Here is a 12804-nt window from a genome sequence, read left to right as displayed (position 1 = left end):
TCATCCCTAAAGTTTTATGATAACGCTTTCTAATTTGTTTCGCTTTCAACTTTGGGGACTTTCATCAAATTTTGATTGGTTGCTTCATTAAGTTGAGTGTCCAAATGTTCCAAATACTAATTGTAATCTACAGAAGGGCTAATTTTGTGTATCATCATTGGGGATGTACATCAATTTATCGGCCATTGTCTAAACCCTTTAGATCCCTGACTGCCATATTTAACAGGTCAATCTATAACATTGTGTAATAAATATAGAAAGTCTAGATGAACAATCCCTTGGTAGTGCTAATAGTCTAGGAGCAATCTGACCACATTTAGTACTAAGTGCGGTATTATTTCCATTGCATTGCAAGAGTTGAATTTCTTAGCTGTTAAAGAAATTATATTGTTCAAGAAAATCGTCGTTCGTATTATTTGATTAAATCGTATGTGACTAGATATACAAAGTTTTCGTCTGCTCTAAATTCCTTTTAAGTTTGGCGTATTGTTGTATCAAATTGATCAGATCATCTAGAGTAATATATATATTGTTTGTTTAGTGTAATGTCTGTAAATAAGTTACAGGTGTTTTCGCATCACCATTTAGCTAATAAAATGTTCTGTTGTAATCTATAATACAAAGTAGAACGCTGTCTGTCTGTTTGTTTGTCTGTGTGTCTGTTTGTCTGTTTGTTTGTAGCGAAGGATCTCGCTAACCGCTGAACCGATCGGGTTCTCCTTTACAGGGTAGCTTCTCATAGGTCCCGGGAAGGTTAACAACTATTTTCTTGGGGGGTGGGACACCCCTGTCCACCAACCCCCCAAAAAATTAAAAAATACCCCCCCCAAAAAAATTTTTTTTTCTTTTTAATACTAAAATTAAAATAGTGGGACTCCCCCCCACCCCATAAAAAAAAATTCCCCCCCCAAAGAAATTTTTTTTTTAGATTTATTGTTTAAATCTAAGTTACGAAAAATTGGTTTGATCAAACCTCTTGGGGCAAAGCCCCTAGAGGCTAGGGGCGAATCCGCTAGTAATTTATTATGTGATACATTTAAAGACACAATAACTTCAATTTTTAAGATATTAATATTCAAAGAGGTTAAAACCATAATATATACAGGGTGCGCCACATAAATCCGGACTTTTTTTAAACGGCCATAGCGCCAAAACTACTTGACCAATCAGGACGTTTGACCCCACTATAAAAAGCTTAGGTAATGACCTTTTTGCCCATGAAAATCTTTGGGCGATGGAGGACGTGTACGCCGAGCTGGCCGCGCATATGTTCAACAAGGCAGATTCGAATTGCGCAGATAAATTACCGTGGATTTATGACTTGGGCCTACTAAATCTGACCTTAGCCCATCTGTAGGTGAGATGGACTAATGAAACTTGCTGGAGATACTATCAGATACCTAGTGAAAACACTAGAAAAGACTAGAGCTCTCTATCCCAACTGACTTGGCTGTAGTACTCCGACAAAGTTGATCGTGGTAGATTTTAAGATGTCAAAAACGTCAAAAATCTTGAAAATTTCTCGGTTCTTGACTTCAGGGGCCCATATGGAACCTTGAAACTCGTTTTAGACTATGTATTGCGCTGATAACCCTATCCTAATCTTCGTGCCATTCTTAAAAAGGTATAAAACGTTGTTCTAGCTTAACTGTGGCCCAAATGAGAGCCGCCGTGTCAGTGGGTAGCTTTAAAGATGGGTTAATTTGGATCCTGCTGTTACTCACTTCTTAAGGAGATATGGCCTCCCAGCAGCCCCGATCTTAATCCAATGGACTTTTGGGCCTAGAGCGCCATTAAAGCATGAACCAATAGACGCGCCCATACCAAAAAGGTATCTCTCATTGCTCCTATCATGGAGAACTTCGCCTGCTTGAACAGGGACATGTTGACCAGGGTCGGCGGGCGGTTCAAGGGGCGGGTAGAGGCGGTGATTGAGGCTGGCGGCGATTTTATTAAATAATCTAATAGTCATATACCTAGGTTGCTTCCCAGTTTTTAAAATTCAATAAAATCTTTAAAATTGACGATTTTATGTTTATTTGTTTAAAAATAAGAAAAAGTCCGGATTTATGTGGTGCACCCTGTACAATAGTACATATTTGCAATCCGATTAATTTTGAGAGGACAGGTTAACATGGGGAATAATAACCTAATAATAATCCCAAAGTCATGGGTTTCAGTGTATCGAAATTTTTTGTGGTCTAACTAAAATATTTTAGAAAAATTTTAAGAATAAATAAATTTTAACTGTACCTAGAATAATTAAAAATATATTCCTCCAATCATTCAATTTTCGCATAATATTAATTTTTTAAATTCCATATGTTAAAAACCTTCAAGCATTCGCGTATATGCAGATTTATAAAAGGGACTTGAGCCTTGATGAGATGAAAGAAATCTAAAGGTAGATTTTTTTCTCATTGGGATGTTGACCATGACCACCCTCCCGTACGCCCCTATTCAAAATAGTCGAATACAACAATTCCCAAAAGGTTTAAAAATAAATACATGTAAACAGCGAACACTTAATTTATTCAAAATTGCCTAAAATGGTGAAAATGTCAAAGAGTTTTCACATTTGCCTAAATCTAACAAGGCTCGTTTGCCGCATATTTTCAAGCCGTCGTCGAATTGTTAAAAAAGGCGGCTCAGCTGCTGGCAGCTAATTGCTTTCTAATAGACGACTGCTGTTGTCATTTAAATATTATATTTTGCGGCTGCAGTTATAGATTACCAAAATGTATTTATCGGAATGCTTGCTTACCGGCAGCTGCTTTTGGCTGAGCTGCAAAATACTACTAATATGGCAACTGCTGATCCATTGAATTGAGAGAATGCATAGCCCAGCGGGGCCCCGTGGGAAATTAAGACTATTTGTTGGAAACGCTTATGATAACAATTTCATTATGCATATGTCCCCATTTACTTTTTAGTCAAGGATTCAGTGATAAGTCAATGGTGCACAAATATTTTACCAACATTTATATCTCAAAATTGTTTTTACGTCCCTCTTTCTGAAAAAAATTTGACAGAATTATTTTATTTATGAAAAAAATAAAAGCTTTAATTGACGATACCTGCCATGGTAAAATTTCTCTGTTCTTTGTTTACATTTTACCTTACTTTTTTATTACCTCTACATATGTATTTTACTAGATTTAATTTTAATAAGAATAAATTTATATTTCATTAAACTATGTAAATTGTTAAACTTTAACTTTGAATTTAAAAAAAAAACAAAGAATTGGTTTATTTGTAGTTTCATAAATTTTTAAACTTTATTCGTAAAACATAGAAACTAATCTAACAAGAATTGTTTTATCTATAACTAGCGGCTGCGACCTTATCATCTAGGTTTAAAGGGGGTATATAAATCCGAAAACCAACCCAAGGCTTAAATATAGAAATAAGATAGCCTAAGACCAGCCCGCGACCTATTTGAAATTTCCCTAAAAAGGAGAACTTAATTTGTTCAGTAATTATTGAAATCTTCAGACAAAAAAACCTACAACTTTATAAAATAGGATGAAGCCTTAAAGCTTTTTAAAATACATATTATAAAAAAAATAATGAAAATTTTATAGAACTAATTATCAAGCTAAAATTATAAAAAATAATGAAAATTATATAGAACTAATTATCAAGCTAAAATTATAAAAAATAATGAAAATTATATAGAACTAATTATCAAGCTAAAATTATAAAAAATAATGAAAATTATATAGAACTAATTATCAAGCTAAAATTAAAGAAATAAACAAGGATGACAAGTTACAACACCAATCAGTAGCGATGCTTTATAAAGAAAGTCCACCAAAGAAATGGAGTTTATAGCAGTTCCGATAGACTGACAGACTAAGTAAATTGAATAATAGATGCTCCTTTTTATTAGGAATCTTCACTAAAAATTTCTACAATTTTAGTAAATAGTTTCTGTGAGTAGCACGTTTCCTCCAGAAAACAGCTGATAGACGGACATTTAGAATTCTTTGCTTATAATAAAAACTTGCCATAGGTTGGAAGTTTTTTTTTTAAATGTTCGATTTTACTTTAGTTTTATTATGAAAGAATATTATTTGAGTGTATTAAACTCATTTATTAAGGAATTTATAAAGATTTGAATCCTGCAATGCAATAATGTGAGTGAATCTAAAAAATATGATGACATTGAGCTATCCTAAATAGCCCAATAAAATTACTCCGCCAATTTAAGAGATATTTTGCTCCAGACAAAACTGCTTCGCCACTAGAATTTAGGGACTTATGCTTTTGATTTAGGGGTTAGCAGGATAATAACACAAAACCAAACCAAGACTTTTATGAAAAGAATAACCAAAATCAAAGACATCTTTTAACCTGAGAATTTACAGAACATACATTTGAAACTAATAAACGCTTAAGAAAATTAGAATTGCCGGTTGTCTGTCCCTCGCCCTAGATGTTATAGCTAGGACATAATTCATATGATATTATGTCTCCACAAGTATTTACAAACAACCAAACAACTTGGTAAAACTATACCAAACTTGGATATTTAATTTCAAACTTTTCAAACATTTTGCCGGAAAGGATTTATTGGGAGAATGTCATTCTTCTCTCATCTCTCTATCTTTTTTTCTCTCTCTCTCTCTATATATATCTCTCTCTCTCTCTCTCTCTCTCTCTCTCTCTCTCTCTCTCTCTCTCTCTCTCTATCTATCTATCTATCTATCTCACTCTCTTTCTCTCTCTCTCTCTTTCTCTTTCTATCCCTCTCTCTTTCTCTTTATATCCCTCTCTCTTTGTATCTTCATACTTATCTTTTTAAAATCATCTGAAAAGTATTCAATAATATGTTAGTTTGAAATAATTGTAGGACATTCTCATCATATACTTAACTAGTGGATGCACCCCTAGAATTCTAGTCTAAACTATTCCCAAATCTTAGAACATGAGACCAATCTAAAAATGGGTACTTGAATCAGTTAAGTGGTTAGTGAGATCTTAGCCGACAAACAACAAAACCTTACTATTTTCATTTTAGGATTAATCATCGATACATTTTGATATTATTTGCTAAATTCAAACTATTTTCATTCATCGTCAGTCATAAAAATAACCTTCTTACAACTATAAAAGTTACAAAAAATAAATCTTTTCAAAGTGCCCTGTTAAGCCAGAATCCTACCCCTTATTTGATACAAACATTAAAAATGAGAGATTGGAAATAGTTTTCTTTTTAGTTTACTAATTTAGTTTAGGTTAGGTACTTACAAGGGTTAGGCATAGAAAACATCTACCTCACTCCCCCCTCCCTTTATTTTTGATATATTTCAAAAGTAAGAGGCATAGCACTAATACAATTAATAAAAAAGCTTCCAAAAAGATAGAATAAAGATGTATAATTATGAATATTAGATGAAAAACATCTTAAAAAAGAAACATTTACCTGTGTTGTAACGACATTACTCTTTCTTTGTATGTTGGCAATATTTCACGGATAGAGGATAATTATTCGGCTATTTTATTCGATTTTCATTGTTCTTTCTATTTTTCAACTTATCTTGAATTTTTCCCTTCTTACCTTTGCTTGGCATACGGCATTTTTTGCTCGGTTCGGCTGTGGAATAGTAAAACAACTATGAAAATATCTAATGTAGATTTTGAATTTTTGGCGGCAGATTATTTTATGAAATTACTGCAGTTTGCTCAAAATTTGAATTGAAAGTTTTCAGCTGGGAATTGTCAAAATTAAAATTGTTAATCTAACACAACTTAAATTGATCAAATCTGCAGAATATAATTCCCCCGTCCACCAAGATATATGATTTATCAATTACAAAGTTGAGTGAAAGCAATCAAACTTTATACTTTTCTTCATTCACTTTAGTAAAGGAGAAGAAATTTTTTATTCTTTTTTTTGTAAATTTATTTTAGGATACAATGGTCAATAGTCAGTTTTATCACATTTTTATATTTAAGGATGTAATTTTAAGCGCAGCTATCCTATATGTTTGTTGAGCTCTATTTACAGAATTATCATAACAGCCTAATTTAAGAATTGTGATTCCTGCAAGACGATTAGGAACAACGTAAAAAACATTATATATTCAATAAAATATCTAATCATGTTCAAATTAATAAATTTTTCAGTAGATATAAAAAGCTATATCAGTGTCAGTCTAAATTTCATAATGTTTATTTGTCCTTTAGCTGATTAGTTTCGCTTCTCTAAAGATACTCTATAATCGTTACCAGTAGGCTCTATTACCAGTTAGTCCGTAAAACCATTTAAATTTTAAAACATGCTAATTTTAAATTTTTTTGACAACAATCTATTGTATGATATAATTATACCATTTTTTGAACAATGATTCCTATGACAACAATTATGCAATGCAGCTTCAAAAAGTCCTTAAAAATGTAAGTACGTCCTTAAATCATCTGATTAAAAAGCTTCGTTTTTATAGCTCTTGTCATCGTTGTTACCTAAAAATAAAACCAATCTAAACACACATACACAAACATACATCTTAATACTCTCACTCATTCCCCTCCCCCACTCCTCTCTCTCACTCCCCTCCCTCACTCATGGTTTCTAATAATAAAATGAAAATTTGATGTTAATTTAATATTTGGCTTAAGTATTCACTATGGATGGATTTACCTAGTCTTTTCAACTTTAACAGTGATGTACTTCATTGGATTTCTATGAATTGGGAGAGTTTATATTAAGTATTCAATATGTATGGATTTATCGTATTTTTTTCAACTTTAACAGTTAGATACTTTATTGGATATCTCTGAAGTGGGAGAGTTTATATTAACCCATTAGTGACGAACCGGGTATTAAAGGGCGAATATAGGTTGAATATAATATGGGCTCAAAATAACCGTGCAATTCCATAGATTATAAGTAACTTTAAGATATTGACATATCCAAATGTATAAGACTGTTATAGCTTAAAACCTGAACATTCTCAGGATAAATTTATGTAATAAGTGTGGTTCCCTAAGAACTCCAAACACCCTAGCATCACACAAGGCTTCGGTTTAAGGTTGAATTAAAAAGCTTTCGTTAAATGATAGTCGTAATAAAAGTGGAAACCAGTTATCAATCTATTTTTTTGTATTGTGGATTGTTTCTTCCTTGACAATATTCCCCAACAAAGTGTAAAGTATATGAATTTTATTTTTTTTAAAAAACCTTTACAGGAGAAATTTTATTTCATGTAAGTATGAAAATTATATGGTAATTGTTATAATTAATTTAAAGAGGACAAAAATAATAGGTGAATAGTGTTTTTTTTCTTATATTTTTTCTGGAGAAAATCTGGCGATCGGTGCGTTTGTGTGTGTGTGTTGAAAAATGCGTACTAGGGTAATTATACCATCAAGAATTAATCATTGATCTTTATACAGAAAAAAAAACTTTAAAACGTATTATTTACCCTAGTAATTACTCCGGACGCAAATTGACGCAAATTATTTTATGCTTTTTAAAAAATCAATAAAATAGTATATAATATAGAAGAAATAAACATTTTAATTATCAATTAAGATGCATGCCAATGTAATAATCAATTAAACTTAAGAAAACTAGTCAAAAAAAGTCTTGTAAAGGGGTAAAATAAACGATTTTGTTGACTTTCTCATTTATCATATGTTGAAGTAAAAGCAAAAATTGCAAAATCTACTTAAGGATTTTTTTGATTTTTTAAATTTAACATAGATATTTTAAAAGTATGTAATGGCACCTTTCATATAAGCTCATATCATATTGAAACTATATTCGCCCTTTAAAACCCGGTTCCGAAAAATGGAAAAAAAAACGGTTTCCAGTCTTCAAATTTCATCATCCTTTTGTGAGCCTCCCCTTTACTCCGTTCTTTATCTATTGTCCCTGGAGAAAAGTCTCAGATATGGATCTATGATATGGATAATATGGATCAACCGCGAAAAAAAAGGTGCTTTAGAAAAACGTTAATAACTTTTTTGTTTTTATAGTTAAGTTGCTGATTTTTTTTGTGAAATCTAATGTTTATTGACAAGTACATCTATTTGTGAATTCGTTTTATTCAAATTATTATTTTTTATATGATTTTTTTATCATTTTTTTACGCCCTATTAGGACCCGGTTCGGCATGGCCATAAATACCCGACAGTTTTAAATCCCGGCTCGGTTTTGATTTTATTACCTGGTTTTAACTTTTCAACCATTAAATATTTTTTTATGATTTATCATTCTTGAGCCACCCTAATCAGTTTACCCTAGTAATCTCTATATGTGTCCTCCAATAGTTTTATGCCCTTTTTCTGATATGTATCATCCAATTTTTATATGTTCTTTTTTTGTGTATGTCAGGTTTTAAAACTTTGACAAACGGGCTTTTTTACCCGGTTACGGCGGTCGAAACCGGCCGAAACACTAAATTTGAAATAAATCGCTTCATATATTACTTGTAGCCCTATAGATTACATGAGGTTGTGTAGTTTTCAATTACGGATCGTATCAAAGTTCTAAAAAGTGTTCATCTCACTTTGGGCGTTCAAAAATTACATTTTTCATTTTTTTGTCGAAATAACCGGGTATTTAGGAAAAAGCGGCTTTTAATGCCGGCAGAAAACCACCCAAAACGGGTTTAAATACCCGTTGTGCATTTATGGCCATGCCGAACCGGGTTTTTTTTGCAACTTTCCTGTGCACGCCACTAGAGCAAAACAAAAAATTGGAATTCCATTTTGACCATTATAAAGCTTCCTGAAATTTTCAGCTCGATCGGCCCATAAAAGTGGCGCTCGGCACTAATGGGTTAAGTATTAACTATGGATGGATTTACTGTATTTTTTCAACTTTAACAGTTAGATACTTCATTAGATTTCTCTAAATTGGGAGAGTTTATTATGTTATTTTTGTTTGACAGATTTATTTTTATTTTTGATCTGGATTTTAAAATATACCGTTGGCGACAGTTTATAAGGCCGATATTGCATGCACACTTAGGACTTTCCCATTACAAGGGGAATCAAATTATAGAGTAGATTAGATACAATACTTATTATTTTATATAAGCTTTCCCAATGCACAGCAATCTATGAGTGTATCTAACTGTTTAAAATTTATATTTTGCTCTCTAAGTTAAACGAAGCTAGCAAATTGGTTAAAACATCCATAACTACATATGTGTATGTATAAATGTTTATAGAAAACTGAATACTTTTAGTTTTATTTACTATATTTATGCAGAAATATAGGGATTAGTAAATGAAAGATAAATTAACTTTCATTGTTTAATTAAAAAGACATGATTTAGGATCTTTATTTTGATGGATGATCAGTATTTCACGCATCGTATAACAGAATTTTTTATAGAAATAATCACTGCATTGGTGACCTTGACCTATGGCCCCTCGTAGCCAAACAGAAAGTAATTTTTTGATTTTTCATTGAAAATGCCTTTAACACCAAACGATTTTTAAAAATGCCTGAAAATAGGTTTTCATACAGCAGAAATTAAATTAGATTCGGAGCCATACAGGACACCATTTCCACTGACCTATCCATGAAGACTTAGGTCATAATTATTAGAATCACTTTACATCAAAGAAATTAATCACAAAGTAAAATAAATCTATAAATTATTTTCCATACATTTATCCATGAAATATATGATATGTATAATTTACATTTTATTCTTATTCAACTTTATTCAGTCTAGTTATACCTTTTATGTTAAATTAAAAATTTACTGTGTCATTCATACCAATTAAAGTTAATTTCTTTTTATTGACGGTAGGGGGACAAAGTGACTAAAAATCAGCCATGTGACGTCATAAAAATGAGGAAGATGAGTGGGAAAGGAAACCCTTAAAAAATATATGGATAATCCCTCTTGTTTATGACGTCACATGGCTGATTTTTAAGTCACTTTGTCCCCCTAAATAAATTAGGTTTAAAACGTTGAATCTGAAATTCCTTTTTTCTAACATACATACACGTATATAAAAGGTATTTTATTTATAAAGTATTTGTTTTTTCTTCACATTTTTATATCGAAAAAAAGTTTAAAATTGAACCAGAATACTTTTTTCAATTTGTTGCGAAGCTTTTCGGTTTAAGCCAAATATATTTTAATATTTTAACAGATTAGGAGTTTAGAAAGGCAGCATTTAACAGGAAGATTATTTTTTATATCAGTAGACATATCCATCAAAAAAAAATAAAAAAAATAGAACAACAAGGATGACAACATCCATAAAAGCGAAGCTCTGAAATGGAAGGACAAACGAACATTAATACTTGTAGATTGTCAGAACTGAATTAGCAGAATATTAATGCATCAGTACAAACAATATTTTAAGAAAATTTGTTGCAAAACTGCATAAATAGATGATACTGTTTAAGGACATACTTACATTTTTGGGACTTGTTTATAGAGATGCCTCGCTTATAACATTGTACCTTGTTGTAATAGGAATCAGTTTTCAAAAAATCAGAAGAATCGGATAATTTTAACATACAAAAATCGACATGTTTAAAATGGACGTACGGACATTCTGGTATTGTTTATAGAGTTGCTACGCTTTCTTAATTGTACCTAACTACTATAGGAATCATCATGCAAAGTTTGGAATCGATAGGATAATTCTAACCTGTTTAAATTAACGAAAAGAGCTAACCCTCGGTTTCGGACGGACGGACGAACGGACGGACCGACCATAATTATAGAAAAGCTTCGCTTTTAAAAATGCGCGACCAACTAACCCTCAACACATTGAAGAGTAGCTTCGCTGAATGAAGAAACTAGAGCTTACGCCGCCACCTTGATAAAAATGTCTTGTAAAGTTCAATGTTAAACTTTTGAGATATCATTATATCGACACAGATCCTGTAGCCAAACGATTATCATAACGTTATATTAGTTAGGATTTTTTAAGTAAAAAAACTGTTAACAAAAATGCAGTTAACAAAACCATAAAGTCGACATAGACAACTAAAATTGTATGTCAACGCAAGACATCCATGCTTAGCACGGATTGTAAGGGTTATTATATTGGTTCTGGGAAGGATATTTGTTTATTTCTGAATAAATTTCTGCATAACTGACAATATAACAATATTTCCATATCGGATTCTTCTACTACCAACAGGGGAGATAAGAGATATGGTATCTGAAGATAATATAACAATATTTCCATATCGGATTATTCTACTACCAACAGGGGAGTAAAAGGGATATGGTATCTGACGGAAAATTAAGTTTTCGCAAGCAAGGAAGAAAGGAACTGTGGGGGGAGGGGGTGATTCATCTATCCAACAAGAATTTGGGGCAACATTTTTGGAAATTTATTACAACAAGTTGATTATTACCCCCCCCCCCCCTCTAATCATTCAGAATTAAAAACTAATATCTTCTGTAGCTGTATCTCTTATATCCCTTATTACAACAAACTGATCAGTACTCCCCCCCCCCCTCTAATTATTCAGATTTATTAATTCATATCTTCTGTAGCTGTATCTCCTATATCCCTGATTACAAGAAGTTGATCAATACTCCCCCCCCCCCCTCTAATTATTCAGATTTATTAACCCATATCTTCTGTTGCTGTATCTCTTATATCCCTGATTACAAGAAGTTGATCAATATCCCCCCCTCCCCTAATTATTCAGATTTAATAACTCCTATCTTCTGTTGCTGTATCTCTTATATCCCTGATTACAAGAAGTTGATCAATATCCCCCCCTCCCCTAATTATTCAGATTTAATAACTCCTATCTTCTGTTGCTGTATCTCTTATATCCCTGATTACAAGAAGTTGATCAATATCCCCCCCTCCCCTCTAATTATTCAGATTTATTAACTCATATTTTCTGTAGCTGTATCTCTTATATCCCTGATTACAATAAGTTGTTCAATCCCCCCCCCCCCTTAATTATTCAGATTTAATAACTCCTATCTTCTGTAGCTGCATCTCTTAAATCTTTGATTACAACAAGTTGATCAATACTCCCCCCCCCCCCCCCAATAATTATTCAGAATTATAAACTAATATCTTCTATTGCTGTATCTCTTATATCCCTGATTACAACAAGTTGATCAATATTTCCTCCTTTACAGTTATTCACATTTATTAACTCATTTCCCTTTCATAATGTTTTTCCAATGATTTAATGCAAGTTTCTATTTTATTTTTTGTCATAATTGAAATCTGCTTCGGCAGCAAAATTACTCGAATTTTGTCTGTCCACACGTCCGTTTGACCATGGCACTTTAACATCAGATCTTACATTACAAGTTACACGAAGTTCTACAGCTATCAAACGAGAAAAACTTGAAAAAAACTGTAAGTTTTTATACTTTACTTTGATCTACTATTGGCTTTTTTTTCTTTTTAGATATTTAATGCATAAATTTTGCCTAAATTTCAATAAATAACACTTTACTGATATGTTATTAGTAAAACTGTTGTTAGATTTTTAATAAGCCTTTAAACATTCTAAACATTTTTCGATTTCACCCTGTTGGATATGATTTTTGTTTTATTTCGAGACATAAGTAAAAGTACAAAGGGCGCACGAGCTATATGTAACTACCACGGGGTGGGGACCCTGTACCGACTCTCAATTAGGTCTTTGAATATCAACCAATAGCCTCAGAGATACTAAAAGGGGCAGAAAAAAATTCGCAGACAGACGAAAATGGTCCCAATCTCTTGGGTTAGATAGTTGTCTGGGTTTTACATCTATACTTAATACGTATACATTTATTATTTGGACTGTAAGAGAATTCTTAATATTCAAAAGAACAATCAAAATATAACAAA

This window comes from Acartia tonsa, chromosome 1, assembly GCF_053477335.1.
Source record: "Acartia tonsa isolate MP-2025a chromosome 1, ASM5347733v1, whole genome shotgun sequence".
In the NCBI taxonomy this organism is placed as follows: domain Eukaryota; kingdom Metazoa; phylum Arthropoda; class Copepoda; order Calanoida; family Acartiidae; genus Acartia; species Acartia tonsa.
The sequence above is the reverse complement of the archived record's forward strand: the minus strand, read 5'-3'. Positions refer to the sequence as shown.